At 41.9% G+C, this 18,258-nt stretch overlaps 1 protein-coding gene, 2 pseudogenes and 1 gene segment (V, D, J or C); 2 read left to right on the forward strand and 2 right to left on the reverse strand.

The window, feature by feature from the left end:
- Positions 1-18,258, reverse strand: part of LOC146980333 (immunoglobulin kappa light chain-like) — a 202,386-nt gene that overhangs the window by 127,186 nt on the left and 56,942 nt on the right. The gene's annotated exons all lie outside the window — the stretch shown is intronic.
- The window catches only part of LOC146980338 (Ig kappa chain V-III region MOPC 63-like), a 126,788-nt gene that overhangs the window by 71,416 nt on the left and 37,114 nt on the right, over positions 1-18,258 (reverse strand).
- LOC146980342 (Ig kappa-b4 chain C region pseudogene) lies at positions 9,718-11,274 on the forward strand (annotated as a pseudogene). Its single transcript, XR_015036840.1, has 3 exons — positions 9,718-9,726; positions 10,024-10,105; positions 10,795-11,274. The product of XR_015036840.1 is annotated as an Ig kappa-b4 chain C region pseudogene (transcript).
- LOC146980343 (Ig kappa-b4 chain C region pseudogene) lies at positions 11,693-14,711 on the forward strand (annotated as a pseudogene). The gene is made up of 3 exons (XR_015036841.1): positions 11,693-11,726; positions 13,207-13,314; positions 14,232-14,711. The product of XR_015036841.1 is annotated as an Ig kappa-b4 chain C region pseudogene (transcript).

Genomic DNA, 18,258 nt, shown 5'->3' on the forward strand with positions numbered 1-18,258 from the left:
ACTTGCCTAGAGCGACTAACCTTTAATTACATTGTGATTAGTATAATTTACTTTTATTTGTATTTAAAGCAGATATCAGTGGCACGGCCGTTTCGGCTAATGCTGTGTTCAAGGCAGGCTTTTGAAACCGTAAGTTACAGCTTCAAGTCACAACTACGACTTGGTAGCGTTCCAGGTAACCCGTAGCTCGTGTTTTTACCGTCCTGTTGTCTGTGAAAGTTCCCTATAACGGCCACTCGTAACTTCCGACCCGTGAACTCGTACCAGATCGAACTGGTATGACTTCACAGGAAGGAAAAACACAAAGTACGAGTTTCCTTGAACGCACCATGAGTTAGCAGCCCCCGCCCTTGTCAGGCATCAATTGGTCCTCGTGCTACGTCACCACATTCACGCGCATCCCTTGGCTGCACACACAGCCCTTCATGCCGTTCTCTCCCCTCATTGGATAACACTTGTATCCCACAAGGAAAATTTTCTCCTCGGGTTACAGCAGAGCAGAGTGACGGAGAGACTCGTGTTTAGGCTGAAATACTTCATGTAAGTGATTGCTGACGGAAAATAGGACTATTTAGGACTTATATTAACAAAAACATTCCACTGATATCTGCTTTAAGGTTACTTTCCCAGAGCGAGTAACCCCTAATTGCACAGTGGTTATAGTAACATTTACTTTTATTTGTATTTAAGGTTACTTTCCCAGAGCGGGTAATCTCTAATTTCACTGTGGTTATAGTAATATTTACTTTTATTTGTATTTCGTTTTTAAATCTTTTTTCATATCCTGGACTCATTTCATCAGGAAGGTAAGTTTTTTAAGTTATACGTTTTATGTATTAAATGTGTTTATCTGGCCGCTGCCGTTATGTATTGGACTAAGAATGGTGGGGGCTGTGTAACCGGGGTTTGGCGAGAGCCATGGGAAGTTAAAATTAACGTTAGTTCGCCACACCGTGTTAAAAGTCCATGTCTTCACATTAAAATGTATTTAAACCACCCGGTATTTGTTTCAAAGAGTGTTGTAATGGATGGAAGTTACAGACACACTTTTCGCCGGTCAAATTCGCCGTTTTGAAACCAAAATAAGTTACCTGAATCGTGAAGATGGAGGTGCGTTCAGTGAACAATGTGTGCTTGCGCCTGAGAGATAGCTGGAGGGGGAGAGGGGGAGAGGGGGAGCGGAGTAAAAATTAGCATTGGGCCGCTCACTTTCACTATGAAAACAGCGGTGGAACCGAGACGTTCCGCAGCGCTGCCAGGTGGAAATTGGGGGTGAGTAGTGAGCAACGTGCATCTTGGTAGAGCACGGCCGCTGTAGCCTGGGTTGAAGGGGGGTCTTCCGGCGTAAATTTATGTTCCAACGCACCGTGATACCGACCCCCCCTCCCGTTGTAGTAGAACCGCGCCAACACCAAGGCTATTTCTCCACGTACAAACCGCGACCAAACAGCCACTTACAGCCACAAATAATACATCAACAGCACCAAACGTCATCAACAGTACAAACAGGGTCCCATCTCATAATACGAGGCATCAATATCTGTTAGCTTAGCCTGGTTTCTATGCTAATGAGACGAAAACTACTCGCCCACTCTTTCCGTGTCCAGCATAGAGTCCAGGCACTGACATACCTCCGTGGCCGACTGGACTCCCCCAGGTCCAGCATTTAGACTCCACCGGCTCTATCCCTCTGTCACTTTTAGCTTCCATTTCCAGCACACAACCACCACCGCAGCTGCCCCTCTTTTACCTTTCTCCTCCATTTCCTTCAGCTTTATCATCAGTAAACTCGGTCTCAAACTGATAGGGGCGCCCATCGAAATGAAACCAGTCGTCGTTGTTTTCGTTGGTCTTATTTTTTAATCTTTCTTATCTGCATGATAATGTACATCGCAACAATGAAGTTCAAAGTTCAGTGTTTTCAACCCTGTTCAACTCATAGACTGTAAAAAGAATGGACGTAGCACCCGTGACGTCACCCATTGGTTTTGAGGAGTCTGTTTTGTGCCGCTACTACGGGGGTTTGAACCGCGCCATGTTGGATTCTACTTGCCATATTTGGAGAGGTGCGGCCGTTGGCCGGCCGAGGGCCCGCCCACTGGCCTCGAAGCAGCGGTCACCGGACCTGTCACTCAACGGTTCTGCACCCTAATTGGCCAGAACTTTAAACCTAATAATAGTAAAACGGTAGAGTTTAAAAAAAATTCACCCCCCTCAGAGTGTGTGCGGGGGTAGAAACTATCGGTTGAGACCAAAAAAATAAAATGTACCAGGCTGTAAATATGTTTTTTTAAGCTGTAAAATCTGCTATTTTAACATGGGGCTCAATTGGAGTTGCTCCCTTCTGACACCAGCCCCCAGAGGAAGCCGAGGGGATTGCAGTTTTTTGAACGCGGAAGTGAGCTTCACTTCTCAGACCCACAACTGCCCCCTTGGTTCAACTCGACCGGAGCAGGACTAGTGCGTTTGATTTTAACTCCGGGCCGAGCCGTAAGATGACGTTGATGCGCGGCTTGTCTCATGCTGCTTGTGTGCCCGCGGCGCAGAGCGGCTGGAGAGAAGGAGACGGAGGGTGCAGCTACTGTGAAGCGGGTTCAGTGGGTCAGCGTGGTTATGTTATCCTAAAATCGACTTCTCAAATCTTGCCTGGATTATCCTACAGAGACTAAATATTAATTCAGACAAAGTTTCTGATTAGTGAAACCTTTATTCTATTTGTGAAAATGTAATAAAGGCAGATTTCACCATTTTCTCATCATATAGGCTAGACCACATTAGACCTAGAGGAAAGGTTTCACAAATCAGAAACAGTGTCTGAATTAATCTTCAGGGCCTGTAGATTCATCTAGGCCAGATTGTAGAAGTCTAGGCATAGTGGTTTTTGACCTGGACCAGGTCTAATGTGGTCTATATTCTGAAAAAAACAGTGAAATCTGCCTTTATAGGATTTTCACAAATAGAATAAAGGTTTCACAGATCAGAAACTGCGTTATAATGAATGTTTAGCCTCTGTAGGATAATTCAGGCCAGATTTTAGAAGTCTAGGCATAGTGGTTTTTGATCAGGACCAGGTCTAGTGGTCTATATGATGAGAAAACAGTGAAATGTGCCTTTATTGCATTTTCACAAATAAAATAAATGTTTCACAGATCAGAAACTGTGTCTGAATTAATCTTCAGGGCCTGTAGATTCATCTAGGCCAGATTGAAGAAGTCTAGGCATAGCGGTTTTTGATCTGGACCTGGTCTAATGAGGTCTGCAGGTATCAAACAAAAACGGTGAAATCTCCCCTTTAGCGTTTTCACAAATAAAATAAACATTTCACAAATACAATAGCGGGTGTCAGGCACAATTAATGTCTTACCTAACATGTCTAAAATGTTTTTACAGCAGGAAGTGTCCTGGCTCCATCTGACCATTGTGAAGCAGCCCTCACTGCCACGTACTCCTCTACGCAGCTCTAGTCCCATCGTTGATGAGGTACAGACATGTTTTTTTATCCAGAGCACCTTACTACATGCAAGGTAATCACATGCACATAGATTAGTCAGTCGTCATGACTGTTTTCAGTTATTTGCACACTTACAGACTAACATGAACTGGGCTCGATGATTACCCAGCATCCATTCTGGTGGTGTCTATCTGAGTTGACCAGGCTGTGTCCTTTCTCTAGGGTGCAGATGTACAGAGCTCCTCCTGGCTCCATCTGACCATTGTGAAGCAGCCCTCACTGCCACGTACTCCTCTACGCAGCTCTAGTCCCATCGTTGATGAGGATGATCGTTGATGGATTGTTGGACGTTATTAATTAACCGTTTGTACAATAAATCTTTGAGAATGTAAAATGCACACTTGCCAGTGTATGACTTTATTGTCAGACTGTTGGTTTGTTAAACAGCAAGTTGAAAGTTGGTACAGCATTTTCAGTTTAGATGTACTTTATTACAGGTTTTTTTTTTAACTGTTAATTTGTTATAATAAAGGCCACAATATTATTTGTTTCTGAATTAAATTATATGTTTATTTTATTAACTTGATGTTCCTTAATGTAATCATTAATTAGAGCTCAAGTAAATTATTTAGTAAGTTTTACTAAATAAATGATAGAGTAAACTTTACTAAAGGATCGAGTAAACCTTTCTAAATAAATGATAGAGTAAACTTTACTAAAGGATCGAGTAAACTTTACTAAATAAATGATAGAGTAAACTTTACTAAAGGATCGAGTAAACTTTACTAAATAAATGATAGAGTAAACTTTACTAAAGGATCGAGTAAACCTTACTAAATAAATGATAGAGTAAACTTTACTAAAGGATCGAGTAAACCTTACTAAATAAATGATAGAGTAAACTTTACTAAAGGATCGAGTAAACCTTACTAAATAAATTATTAAGTAAACCTTACTAAGTAAGTGATCAAGTAAACCTTACTAAGTAAGTGATCAAGTAAACCTTACTAAGTAAATGATCAAGTAAGCCTTACTAAGTAAATAATCAAGTAAGCCTTACTAAGTAAATGATCAAGTAAACCTTACTCAGTAAATACCATAGTAAACCTTAATAGCTGGAACGAGTTTCCATGCTTTTTTCTAGTAAGGTTTACTAATTGCGTCTTACATTGTAACAGTAAATAGTGTTTAGTTAAATATGTGATTTTCAAATGTTCAGAGTGGATCATTATTAACTATGTTTGAGTTCAACTTGTGTTGTTGTAGTTTCAGTGCAGCTGTTGAGTCAGATCAGTTCCTCTGCAGCTGAGGGAGGTTTTTGTACAACACTTTTTCACTGTGTCAACGGTCTGATACCCTGCTGACAGTAGTAAACTCCTGAGTCTTCAGCCTGAACTCTACTGATGCTCAGAGTGAAGTCAGACCCATATCCTCTTCCACTAAAACGATCTGAAACTCCAGACTGACGGTCTGTAGCCTTATAAATCAGGAGTTTTCGAGCTTCTCCAGGTTTCTGAAGGTACCAGCTGAGGACGTTACCAACACTTTCACTGGTTTGACATCTGATAGAGACAGTCTGACCTGGAACAACAGACTGAGATCCAGGAGTCTGAGTCAGGATGATTTCTCCTGATGAACTTGTAAAACATGAAAAAGAGGAGAAGAGTTATTGAGACAAATCCATCTTGGAGAAAGATCAAGATCCAAACAGAAGAGGATGATTTGTTGAAGATGGAGAATAGATGGAAGAAGGTGAATGCTGCTGGTTGGAGTGTTTCTCCATCATAGCAGAAGATGATTGTGGTGAAGCTGGTTCCATCCTGAAGCAAAGTTTTCAGCAGAGAGTCTCACCCTGAACAAGGAGCCCCAGGGTGGCCAGCAGTAGAGTCCCAGACATCATCATTGTGCTGCTGTGGTGTCAGTGGCTGTGAAAGGCCTGGACACACACTGATCAACACTGGCCTCTTAACGGCTGGGAGCAGAGAGGAAGGACACATATGCAAACACACAGAGTCAGTCAACTGGAGCTGTCCTCAACACATCATGCTGTGTCCTCCTCACTACACATGCTCTCAACATAGTGCTGCTGCATTTCCATTTGTAAGCATCTTCACAGATCCTTAAAGACCCTATGTAAAAATAAAATTAGAATCAGAATCCAAAATAAAACATATAAAACAATAAAACAGTATCAGATATCATAATTAATAATAATTAATTAGAAATGACAGGACAGATTGCAGACACAATGAAAGAAAGCCTTGCAGTGAAGCTGAGAGCAGCACCGTACCTGGCCGTTTTGATTGATGGAGACAGTCATATCTCAAACATTGAATGTGAAATTGTCTATGTGCAGCTATTGGAGAATGGTTCTTCTTTTAAATGCCAGGAGGAAAAGGTAGTCAGGGTGAAATAACCTTCCCTCCAAACAGGGTTCAAAATTAGCGGTCGCCAGTCGCCAGTGGCGACTAACTTTGATGCTTTGGCGAGTAAAGGAAGCCGGCTGACTGGCCACTCTGGCGAGTGAAAAAAAATCCAACTACTTCGTTGTTGTTACTGTTCCTCCCGACCCAGCTGTGACGCTTGGGTTGTGATCCGGTGTCATGCAGACCTTCAAGCTCACAACATGCCGTATAGCAATGATTTGTGACCGATTACAACGCTGGCGGCGCACGTGTGTATTTAACATGGATCAGTAATAACCTGTAATAACAGCGCTGCAATAAAAAAATAAAAAGAGGTGGCAGCTCTCCTGCAGCTCCACAGAGGAGCTGTCAGAGGAGCTGATGTTCCTCTCTCTTCAATCTGGTGTTTGGCTGCACTTTCAATAAGAAAAGTTCCATATGAGCTGATCAGCAGAGACAGAGCACAATGGATGTGGCATTGATCAGATATCACAGCGCACATGTTTATTTAACGGCAAAAAAAAAGATCGCTCCAATTTATTTATTTATTTTTGCCGTTAAATAAACATGTGCGCTGTGATATCTGATCAATGCCACATCCATTGTGCTCTGTCTCAGCTGATCGCGCTCATATGGAACTTTTCTTATTGAAAGTGCAGCCAAACACCAGACTGAAGAGAGAGGAGCAGCAGCTCCTCTGACAGCTCCTCTGTGGAGCTGCAGGAGAGCTGCCACCTCTTTTTTTTTTTCAGCGCCGTTATTACAGGTGATGCACATCTATGTCCGTGTAGCTACATTTATTGTCTGATCTTCCTTCATGGTGCACAGTGTCAGTCCTCCTGTGAAACTTTTAGCTACTAAATATGACTGAAGGCAGTGGAAGTTTGCATGTGTCGACACGCCCCCATGAGTTGACGACATAAGGAGCTAATAAAAAAATATATAATTAACTGATAGTATTATTCGGTCAAGTTCTTGTTATAGGTTAATGGTTCAGAGCTGTTCACTCTAACTTTGCTCAATAAGCCTTAGAAACGACCATGTGCATCCCTAAAATAAACCTTTTAGGGAAAAAAAAAGGCAAACTTGACTCCTTTATTCCAAACAAAAATATGCTAATAGCTATGATATGTGTTAAAATGCTTATGAGTGTATTATAACAGTTCAACACAATGAAAAATATACAAAACAGCTATACATCATTTTTGGCCAGTAAAAAATCTTTCTGGCCAGTAGATTTTTAAAGCTCACTAGCCAGTTGGCCAGTGAGCAAAAAAGTTAAGTTTGAACCCTGCCTCCAAACTATAGCGGGTCTGAATTGCGATTTGTAATTTATTGTAATCTATTATGCCATGTGTTCTGTATATTTTGCTTTGTTTGCTCCTGCTGTTGCAAAACTAATCGCCCCCTTGGGAACATATAAAGACATTGATTGACTGGAGAATGGCAAGCCGACTAACATTCTGGTTGGCCAACAGACACTGGAACATTCACATGTCCTTGGTAAGAAAGTTGTTTCTCTTTTTAGAACAAATTATTTTATCAAGTTAGTGTTACATTGTAAAGCTATAAATATGATAGCATTTTTTATTTAGAGAATTCAGTGTCTTTTTTAGTTATGTTTTTTCCAGGAGTTTTGAATGCTACCAAGGCTGCCTTTGATGCAGTAGACTGCCCAGGGAATGAATGGATGAAGAAATGTGTTGCTTTCGGTGCTGATGGGGCCTGAGTCAACATGGGCATCCATAATGGTGTGATTGCCCACCTGCAGAGCGAGGCAGGGAGCCACGTCATTCCCATCCACTGTATGTCACACAGGTTTGTAAATGGTTACACCCCGCCTTTCCGAAAAAGACTTCCATTCTTCGTAATAGCGGGTTTCCTATTTTTTCTAAAGACCCCACTATTTTGAAAAGGCTATTGGGGAAAACTCTCCATTCTTTGAACCCTCAGTGACACAGATCCTTTTCCTGTAGAGAGCCTGGATCTGGATGTTAAAGGACCCATACGTTTCTCTAACACAGCAGGAAAAGTCATGTCCAACCTCCTGGTCAAAGTGATGGACAGAGACAAGCTGAAAGGTGGGGCTGACTCACCATGGAGGCTCCACCTGGCTCTCCATCCAGGAGTGGAGCCTTCATGGAGAGCACGGTACAAAGCAGTGTGAACTAAAAGGCTTGGAGGCTACAGTGGAGAGTCTAACATGGGCCGCTTGCTGTCAATGTTTTAGTGTGTGTTTGAAAGCCCAGTGTTGATGGAAGGTGTCCATTCTGTCCCCTCAGACAGACGCTCTACCATTGTCTCCTGGACTGCAGCTGCAGCCTCTGCTTGTGTTTTTACACAGGCTGTTTTTTATGTATGGAGAGGTTTCTACTCAACACATGTTCATCTTGGGCTGCAGCTACAGAAAGAAACTAAAGGTCAAAGGTCAACTCCTCAACTTTCTTCTGGCTCAGGATAAAATGGCTGCTCACCTGAGCAGGAGAAGAAAGTTGGAGGGAAGTTTGGACTGTGATGTAAAAACTATGTTCATCACTATGATAAAGAACAATCGGTTCATTGATTTGAATGATTCTAGTCTAATGAAAGACTTAGTGTCTTTAGAGAAGGTCTGGTGTTGAGTGGTGAATGGAGGAAGAGAAACTGCTGTGTGTGTGTGTGTGTGTGTGTGTGTGTGTGTGTGTGTGTGTGTGTGTGTGTGTGTGTGTGTGTGTGTGTGTGTGTGTGTGTCCTCAGTGAACTGTATCAGTCTCTGCAGTATCTTCCAGCTGCAGCATCAGTTCAGTTTCTGTTCACTTTGACTGAGGGAGGTTTTTGTACGACGCTTTTTCACTGTGTGAACACACGCTGACTGTTGATAGAGTGAAGACTCTGACAGTAGTAAACTGCTGCATCTTCAGCCTGGACTCCACTGATGCTCAGAGTGAAGTCAGTCCCAGATCCACTGCCTGTAAAACGACCTGGAATCCCTGATTCTCTAGAAGTTGCTGCGTAAATGAGCAGTTTAGGAGCTTCTCCTTCTTTCTGCTGGTACCAGGATAATAAGTCTCCCAACACATCTTCACTGACTCTACAGTTGATGGTGACTGGGGCTCCGACAGCAGAGCTCACTGCTCCAGACTGAGTCACTGTGACCTGACCTCTGGACTCTGAGGACACAGAGACAGAAACATCAAACAGAGTCCTGGTTTTGTGGGCTTCATTTCAGAGGGACAGATGTTGATAGAGGAGTTGGATTCTCTGGACTTTACCTGTGAAGCAGCAGCAGAGGAGAGTCCAGATGAGGACGGAGACCAAAGTCATGTTTTTGATGAGGAGGATTTCTGTGTCTTGTGTTGTCATGAAGGACAGCTGTCAGTCATCCAGTCTTCAACTCTCAGGACTATAAACTCTCCCAGAGCACTGGAGCATGGTGCTGCTGATGCAAAGTGGCTCTCTATGGAAATGCTCTGACTGACTCCAACAGGGACTGGGATCAGTCTCATCATGATGATTATCTATCAATCAATCAGTTGATGAGTATATTGATCAGTAAGTGTTTTTTGAAATGCTCTTTAGGTTTTACCTGCTTGAGCTTCTTTAATTCCGATTATATTTTTCTCATGTCATCAAACATTTTTGAAAATGTTGATTTTTCTTAAAATGAACAAATATTAAAAATTGACAATACATGTTGTCCTTTTTCTACTGTGTTGTTGTCATTTCTCACATCAGCTGCCAAAATGTTACAAACAGACTAATTATGGTGAGTTTGTTTGTTTCAGAGTCAGAGAGCCGTGTCTCTACAGTCAGAGGTTTTTGTACGACGGCTCAATGACTTTGTATCACTGTGGTACACGTTCGGTGGAGGAACCAGACTGGATGTTGGAAGTAAGTAAATATTTCATAGTTTTTTTTAAAATTTAATTTAATTTAATTTGTTCAATCCTAAAATAGCTAAGAAAAGTACATACTTTAGTGATTTTTTGAAAAGTGAAAAAAATTCAGTTTTAGGATCCAAAAATATTCATTCCTTTTAAAAAACATCTGATGACTTCAAATTTTGCAACATAAAGAGGATAAACGATAAAGAAACAGATACAAAACATTTATGTTAAAGTTTGATGATAAAATCTTGTAGATAAGAGTACTTCAGTGTGACAGAGTCAGAGAGCCGTGTCTCTACAGTCAGAGGTTTTTGTACGACGGCTCAATGACTTTGTATCACTGTGGTGGACTTTTGGTGGAGGAACCAGACTGGATGTTGGAAGTAAGTTTCTGCAAAAATACTAAAAAGATTAGTTCTTTTTTTTTTGTTTTTAGCAAATACAATCTTTTATTTTATTAAGTATATTTTTCATATTTGTGTTTTTATTTCTCCTTATGAATCATAGAGTTAAATGTAAATTTCTTTTCTCAAGTTTTCTTGTTGTATGCCTGCCATGATTGAATTGAAGTTGAACTGTAGAAATGGTCAAACATCATTTGTTTTTTAATATATTGTATATTTAATATATTGTTTAGTAGTAGTAGTATTAGTTTTGAGATCCTTTTGAAACGTGTGATTCACAGTTTCCATTGTTCATTTAACTCATTTTAAGAGTTTGTTCAGTGAGGAGTATTTTCCACTCGAGGAACATTTGATCGTTGTCAAATGATTTGACAAATGTTTGCACCTGAAAATCAAACTGACAGAAAATGTATGATTGTTTCCTAAATAAGATTGATGTATTTCTAGTCTAGTTTGATATGTTTCAGGTCAAACTGTATGATGATTGTCTCTGTGCTGATGTGCATGACAGGCTTCTTGAAGGGAAGTGAAACAATGTGTGAGTGAGTGACTGGTGGAGCAGAAAAACATCTGACAGAAACTCCTTAAAGGACAAAAGCAGCTCTCTCACAGTAAAGGTGTCCAAGTTGCTGCTGTTGGATTGACAGGTTGTGGTCTGTGTCTCCTAGGTGATACCCGTCCCACCCTGACGGTGCTGCCCCCCTCCAGTGAGGAGCTGCAGCAGCAGGGGAAGGCCACGCTCATGTGCCTGGCCAACAAGGGCTTCCCCTCAGACTGGAGTCTGGTCTGGAAGGTGGACGGCAGCAGCAGCAGCAGCAGCAGCTGGGAGGAGAGCAGGAGCCCCGGGGTGCTGGGGAAGGACGGCCTCTACAGCTGGAGCAGCACCCTGAGGCTCCCTGCAGACCAGTGGAGGAAGCTGGGCTCTGTGACCTGTGAGGCCACCCAGGGCTCCCAGACTGGGCTCTCAGAGACACTGAGGAGAGACCAGTGTTCCCAGTCCTGAGCTGACCACTGGGACTCTGCTGCTGCTTTTCCTCTGCTGCTCTCTCTCTCTCATTTCACATGTTTCACTAACAAGATTTAGCAGCTTCTCTCACTGTTTCAATGTTGTTTCTGTCTTTACACACAATAAAAATATCATCATCACATCACTTGTTTTCATGTGTTTTCATTCAACGTTTCCATGACGACTTCTTATTCCTGTGTGATGAGTTGACAGAGAAAGTCTGAGATGATGTCAAATATATGTCCATATATACTGTAAGTTTGTCCTGTAGTGTGTATAAACTCACAACTTGTCATTATTGATTGATTGATCAGTATCAATACTATGCCTTCATGTGTCTCCTCTATTGTTGCTGCAGAGTTTTCTCAATCCTAAATATTGACACATGTTGATGACAGAAGCAGATCACACACATAAAATAATAATAAATAAATAGAAATACATCATATAATTAATACATAGCAATACGAGAAATACCAAAATACATCATAAAAGGTATTACCTACAAGTTACATCAAATCGTCAGCTACAGCTGATTCAAATATTTGGCAGCTAATGGGATGAATGATCTCAAGTATCTGTATCTGAGGAGAGGTAAGGACCAGACTATGGCTGACAGTAACTAATAGGGGTGTAACGATATCAATGATAGTCAATGATAATAATGTAGAAAGCTCCACAATATGATACTTATTCCATTATTCAAGTATTAAAACTACAGACAGTACATATATAAATGTGTTGTAAAATATTTTTAGAATATTGTTTTCATACTCAGAACACTCAAATACACAGTAACAAATGAAATGCGTGAAGATGCGACCGAAGTGGTGTGAACACATCATGTTGATGGGATGAGACGAACATGTAGCTCACCTAGAGCAGCACTCTCTGTAGTCAAAAACTTTGTTCCAAAGATCCTTCCATCAACATGACATTTTGGTGATTAATGCATTTTCTTTTCTCATCATCATTATGATCACTGCTGTGTGTGTGTGTGTGTGTGTGTGTGTGTGTGTGTGTGTGTGTGTGTGTCCTCAGTGAACTGTATCAGTCTCTGCAGTATCTTCCAGCTGCAGCATCAGTTCAGTTTCTGTTCACTTTGACTGAGGGAGGTTTTTGTACGACGCTTTTTCACTGTGTGAACACAAGCTGACTGTTGATAACATGAACACTCTGACAGTAGTAAACTGCTGCATCTTCAGCCTGGACTCCACTGATGCTCAGAGTGAAGTCAGTCCCAGATCCACTGCCTGTAAAACGACCTGGAATCCCTGATTCTCTATACGTTGCCCTGTTAATGAGCAGTTTAGGAGCTTCTCCTTCTTTCTGTTGGTACCAGGCTAAGGCGTGGTAGATGCTCCAAGTGTAAACCCTCTGACTGACTCTACAGGTGATGGTGACTGGGGCTCCGACAGCAGAGCTCACTGCTCCAGACTGAGTCACTGTGACCTGACCTCTGGACTCTGAGGACACAGAGACAGAAACATCAAACAGAGTCCTGGTTTTGTGGGCTTCATTTCAGAGGGACAGATGTTGATAGAGGAGTTGGATTCTCTGGACTTTACCTGTGAAGCAGCAGCAGAGGAGAGTCCAGATGAGGACGGAGACCAAAGTCATGTTTTTGATGAGGAGGATTTCTGTGTCTTGTGTTGTCATGAAGGACAGCTGTCAGTCATCCAGTCTTCAACTCTCAGGACTATAAACTCTCCCAGAGCACTGGAGCATGGTGCTGCTGATGCAAAGTGGCTCTCTATGGAAATGCTCTGACTGACTCCAACAGGGACTGGGATCAGTCTCATCATCATGATTATCAATGGATCAATCAGCTGATCAGTGTATTTATTGGAAATATGTGACTTTATATGGATTTGAATTAAAATCTGCAATTAAATTGATTGTAAAACCTCCTTTTGTCTGTTTGTATTTGATGCTAGAAAGATCAACTTTAATGTGAAATTCATTGAAAAATATAAATATTTAAACATAATTATTATTTAGAAAAATGTGATTAATTGTCAGATATAAAGTTATTAAAAAAGAGAAAGTGTTAAGTAGAGTGTGTTGTTGTCAGAGTCAGAGAGCCGTGTCTCTGTACAGTCAGAGGTTTTTGTACGACGGCTCAGTCACTTTGTATCACTGTGGTACACGTTCGGTGGAGGAACCAGACTGGAGTTTGGAAGTAAGTTGAATTTTTGATGTATTTTATTATGTGACTAAGAATATTTAGTCTGTCACACTTTGATTTGGATCTAGAAACTAAAATGTGTGATTTGACGTCTTCATTGACTTGATCTTTTTCCCTGAAATGTTGTGGCCGCATCAGAAACTAGAGTTGAGTCTTTAAAGCGTAAATGATGAATGAGAACATTGTCAGTGTTTGGTCCAGAATAGAAATCATGTCATCAGATGTTTGGAGGACAGAAAGTTGAGGACTTGTAGTTGGAGTTGAGTCAGACAGAGTCCGAGCCGTGTCTCTCTACACTGAGAGCTTTTTGGAGCAGCACTCAGTCACTTTGTATCACTGTGCTGGACTTTTGCTGGAGGAACCAGACTGGATGTTGGAAGGAAGTTTCTCATCAACTCTTCAATATTGTCTCATCACTTCAGCTTGTGATTTGTGTGTGTGAACATTTGGAGGAGATGTCAATTTCCACTGGGCTGATCCAGATGACTTTCAACTCTCTGTTTGATTCTTCATTTCTCCTGTTGAACACATGAAGCTGCTTCTTTTGGATTCAGAGATGTGTGATGTTGAAATGTGCTGCTCACTTGTTTGTGGCTCATAATGTCCTTGAATCAACAAAGTCAACAGATTCCATCTCAGTCTTTAGTGTTTTACATCAATAATATTTCAGACGCTGTAAAACTATTTCAATCTGACATTTCTGACATTTGTTCATAGATATTTGAAGTGTAAAAATCCAGATGAAACATGAAGACATGAGAGGAACTTTGACCTTTTTATCTTTAGTACTGAAACCTGTCTGTTGCCATGGTTCAGCAGTGATGCCTGTCGGTTGCTATGGTTACTGTGCTGAGAGAGGGAAGTGAAAAACTGAACCAAAACTTTCTTGATGTGGTGTGTGTGTCTCCTAGGTGATGTGGCCCCCACCCTGACGGTGCTGCCCCCCTCCAGTGAGGAGCTGCAGCAGCAGGGGAAGGCCACGCTCATGTGCCTGGCCAACAAGGGCTTCCCCTCAGACTGGAGTCTGGTCTGGAAGGTGGACGGCAGCAGCAGCAGCAGCAGCAGCTGGGAGGAGAGCAGGAGCCCCGGGGTGCTGGGGAAGGACGGCCTCTACAGCTGGAGCAGCACCCTGAGGCTCCCTGCAGACCAGTGGAGGAAGCTGGGCTCTGTGACCTGTGAGGCCACCCAGGGCTCCCAGACTGGGCTCTCAGAGACACTGAGGAGAGACCAGTGTTCCCAGTCCTGAGCTGACCACTGGGACTCTGCTGCTGCTTTTCCTCTGCTGCTCTCTCTCTCTCATTTCACATGTTTCACTAACAAGATTTAGCAGCTTCTCTCACTGTTTCAATGTTGTTTCTGTCTTTACACACAATAAAAATATCATCATCACATCACTTGTTTTCATGTGTTTTCATTCAACGTTTCCATGACGACTCATTATTCCTGTGTGATGAGTTGACAGAGAAAGTCTGAGATGATGTCAAATATATGTCCATATATACTGTAAGTTTGTCCTGTGGTGTGTATAAACTCACAACTTGTCATTATTGATTGATTGATCAGTATCAATACTTCACTGCAGAGTAAAGTGATACAGTTGCAGAAAAATGTGATGTGTTAGTCTGGCACATGTTTGAAACGTCACAGCCAACATTTACACACATTAGAGAAATATATACACATGTAGTAGATGTCTCTGATCAGACATGAGATGTGTCCCTCTCCAGGGACGTACACATGATTATAGAGGGGCAGGGGCTGAACATCAGAGAAGTGCAGCATGTGTGCATGCTGAAATTTTTTCAGGCCTTAATAACAAAATTAATAAATTAAATTAAATTAAATTATAGTAACTGTTTAGTCTGTAGAGAAAACTGCACAATTCAATCAACATGCTGATCTCAATGATTTGTTGACACAGCACAGCTAACGTAGTCATAGACCTATAGCAATAAGACAAACCAATTTCCCGACTTCCTGAAACCATGAGTCATGACTTCTGAACTGGTAGGCTCAGGTAAAATGGTACTTTTTCCAAGGTGCACTTTAACATGGCTTGCATAACAAACAAACAAACAAACAAACAAACAAACAAACAAACAAACAAACAAACAAAATCATGTGAGTGTTAAGTGCAAACTCACTCTAAAAAGAAATGTTTAGGGGTGGTGTTTAGCTAAGCGTTAATGAATTAATTAAAAAGCTAACTCTTTAATGAATTCATATTTTAATATGTTTTTTTTGTTATGCTATTTAACTTCTCTCCCACCATGACTGTTACAATTCAAACAATACAATTTGATAATTAACCCTTTGCAGGCCGGTTTCTGTAATGTACCATTCGTTTTTATACACATCACATCACTTGTTTTCATGTGTTTTCATTGAATGTTTCCATGACAACTTATTATTCCTGTGTGATGAGTTGACAGAGAAAGTCTGAGATGATGTCAAATTGTAGTGTGTAGCCTATAAACTCACAACTTGTCATTATTGATTGACTGATTGATTGATCAGTATCAATACTATGCCTTCATGTGTCTCCTCTATTGTTGCTGCAGAGTTTTCTCAATCCTAAATATTGACACATGTTGATGAGCTGATGAGCTGATCCACAAAGATGCAAAAAATATTAGAAAGAAATCAAAAATGTGTAAAAAAAAAAAGTGTATGAAACATTCCTTGTTGTGTGAAATACAAATCTTCTTTCTTTCAGTGTTCATGTCATCAAACTTCATCTGAGCTTTTTGTTGATGTTGAGCAGATTGGTTCAAACTTGATTTGAATCAGTGTATTAACAGTAAATAGTGTTTAGTTAAATATGTGATTTTCAAATGTTCAGAGTGGATCATTATTAACTATGTTTGAGTTCAACTTGTGTTGTTGTAGTTTCAGTGCAGCTGTTGAGTCAGATCAGTTCCTCTGCAGCTGAGGGAGGTTTTTGTACGACGCTTTTTCACTGTGTGAACCCGCTGCTACCCTGTTGACAGTAGTAAACTCCTGAGTCTTCAGCCTGAACTCTACTGATGCTCAGAGTGAAGTCAGACCCAGATCCACTTCCACTAAAACGATCTGAAACTCCAGACTGACGGCTTGTTGCATAATAAATCAGGAGTTTAGGAGCTTCTCCAGGTTTCTGAAGGTACCAGTGGAGGTTGCTACTAACACTTGAACTGGTTTGACATCTGATAGAGACAGTCTGACCTGGAACAACAGACTGAGATCCAGGAGTCTGAGTCAGGATGATTTCTCCTGATGAACCTGTAAAGCATGAAAAAGAGGAGAAGAGTTATTGAGACAAATCCATCTTGGAGAAAGATCAAGATCCAAACAGAAGAGGATGATTTGTTGAAGATGGAGAATAGATGGAAGAAGGTGAATGCTGCTGGTTGGAGTGTTTCTCCATCATAGCAGAAGATGATTGTGGTGAAGCTGGTTCCATCCTGAAGCAAAGTTTTCAGCAGAGAGTCTCACCCTGAACAAGGAGCCCCAGGGTGGCCAGCAGTAGAGTCCCAGACATCATCATTGTGCTGCTGTGGTGTCAGTGGCTGTGAAAGGCCTGGACACACACTGATCAACACTGGCCTCTTAACGGCTGGGAGCAGAGAGGAAGGACACATAAGCCGTGTTTCCACTGCAGGAGTTCCTGGTAAAGGGAGGGGGTAGGAACTTCTACAGGAACCGTCCTCTCACTCGGCCCTCTCAGTGGCCGTGTTTCCACTGCAGAGTAGGACCCCGGTCACCCCGCGGCGACGTCATGAGTTTCGATCGCCGCTGTGCGTTTCGACCGTGACGTCACCCAGGCAGGTCACAAGCACATGCACAAAAATCATAACAACAACGAAGAAGGATGGAAGGAGCTGAGGTGGTAGGCGCGTTTCTGGTTTGTGTGTTTGTGCACATGGCGGCTGATTGTAATAGCTTGAGTTTTTTTTTTTTTTTTTTTACTTTTCACGGCATTGTTCTGCGGCGTGATGGATCCCCAGTGTGTCGAGGTGCGCTGATATTTTAATTTCGCCGCGATGACTCAAACCCCCTCTGAATCTCCTCGGAGCCGTAGACTGCAATCAATGTCTGCACCTCATCATCGGTCCATTTGTGTACATCTTCCTGCTGTTTCCTTGTTGTTTACAGCGGTGTCTGCTAGGCTAATGCTCCCCTTCTGCTCCCCCTTTTAAAAATGCCGGTTGTTTTGGTGCTTTCTGGTAGCGTCAGAGCCTGCTCTAGCTTTAGCCAATCAGCGCCGGGTTAACCTCGAGCCCCACCCAGGAGCTTTTCAGGGCCGAACGGAGTACCTACCCTGGAGTAGGTACTCCGTTGGCCCCTGTAAAAGTTCCTGTAAATGGCCCTGTGGGGGACGTTCCTGCAGTGGAAACACGCACCAACGGGGCCGGCCCCGTAAAATTACCCCCAAGTTCCTGCAGTGGAAACGCGCCTATATGCAAACACACAGAGTCAGTCAACTGGAGCTGTCCTCAACACATCATGCTGTGTCCTCCTCACTGCTGGAACAACTCACTCCTTCAACCATCCTCATGGAGACTGATCAGAGCTTTAGATGTTGTGTCATATGAGGATTTTAAAGAGCAGCCACTGATACTGTGACACATGTCTAGTAATATATTAACTTTAGATACCTTCTTCTTGTCTCACAGTGTTCATTTGCAAAGGTTGTCATCTGACCGATGACAGACAATAACTTTTCATCTTCTGACATCAGCTTTTTCACTGTCATCTACATAATTTTTTTTTACATTTCATCATGTTTATGACATATGAGTATCTGTAACCCAGAAAATTTTTGTTTTCAGTGGAGTCGACTTTGCTGGAAGCAGTTGTGATGTTAATTGTCTCAATGGGTTCCTTCACTGGAACTCTTCTCTTCATGTGAGGAAACGTTCATGTCTTTCAGGTGGGAGGTGGACTGAAGAAGATCAG

Source organism: Trachurus japonicus, chromosome 10 (assembly GCF_045865225.1).
Source record: "Trachurus japonicus isolate A0001 chromosome 10, Traja_1.0".
NCBI lineage: Eukaryota > Metazoa > Chordata > Actinopteri > Carangiformes > Carangidae > Trachurus > Trachurus japonicus.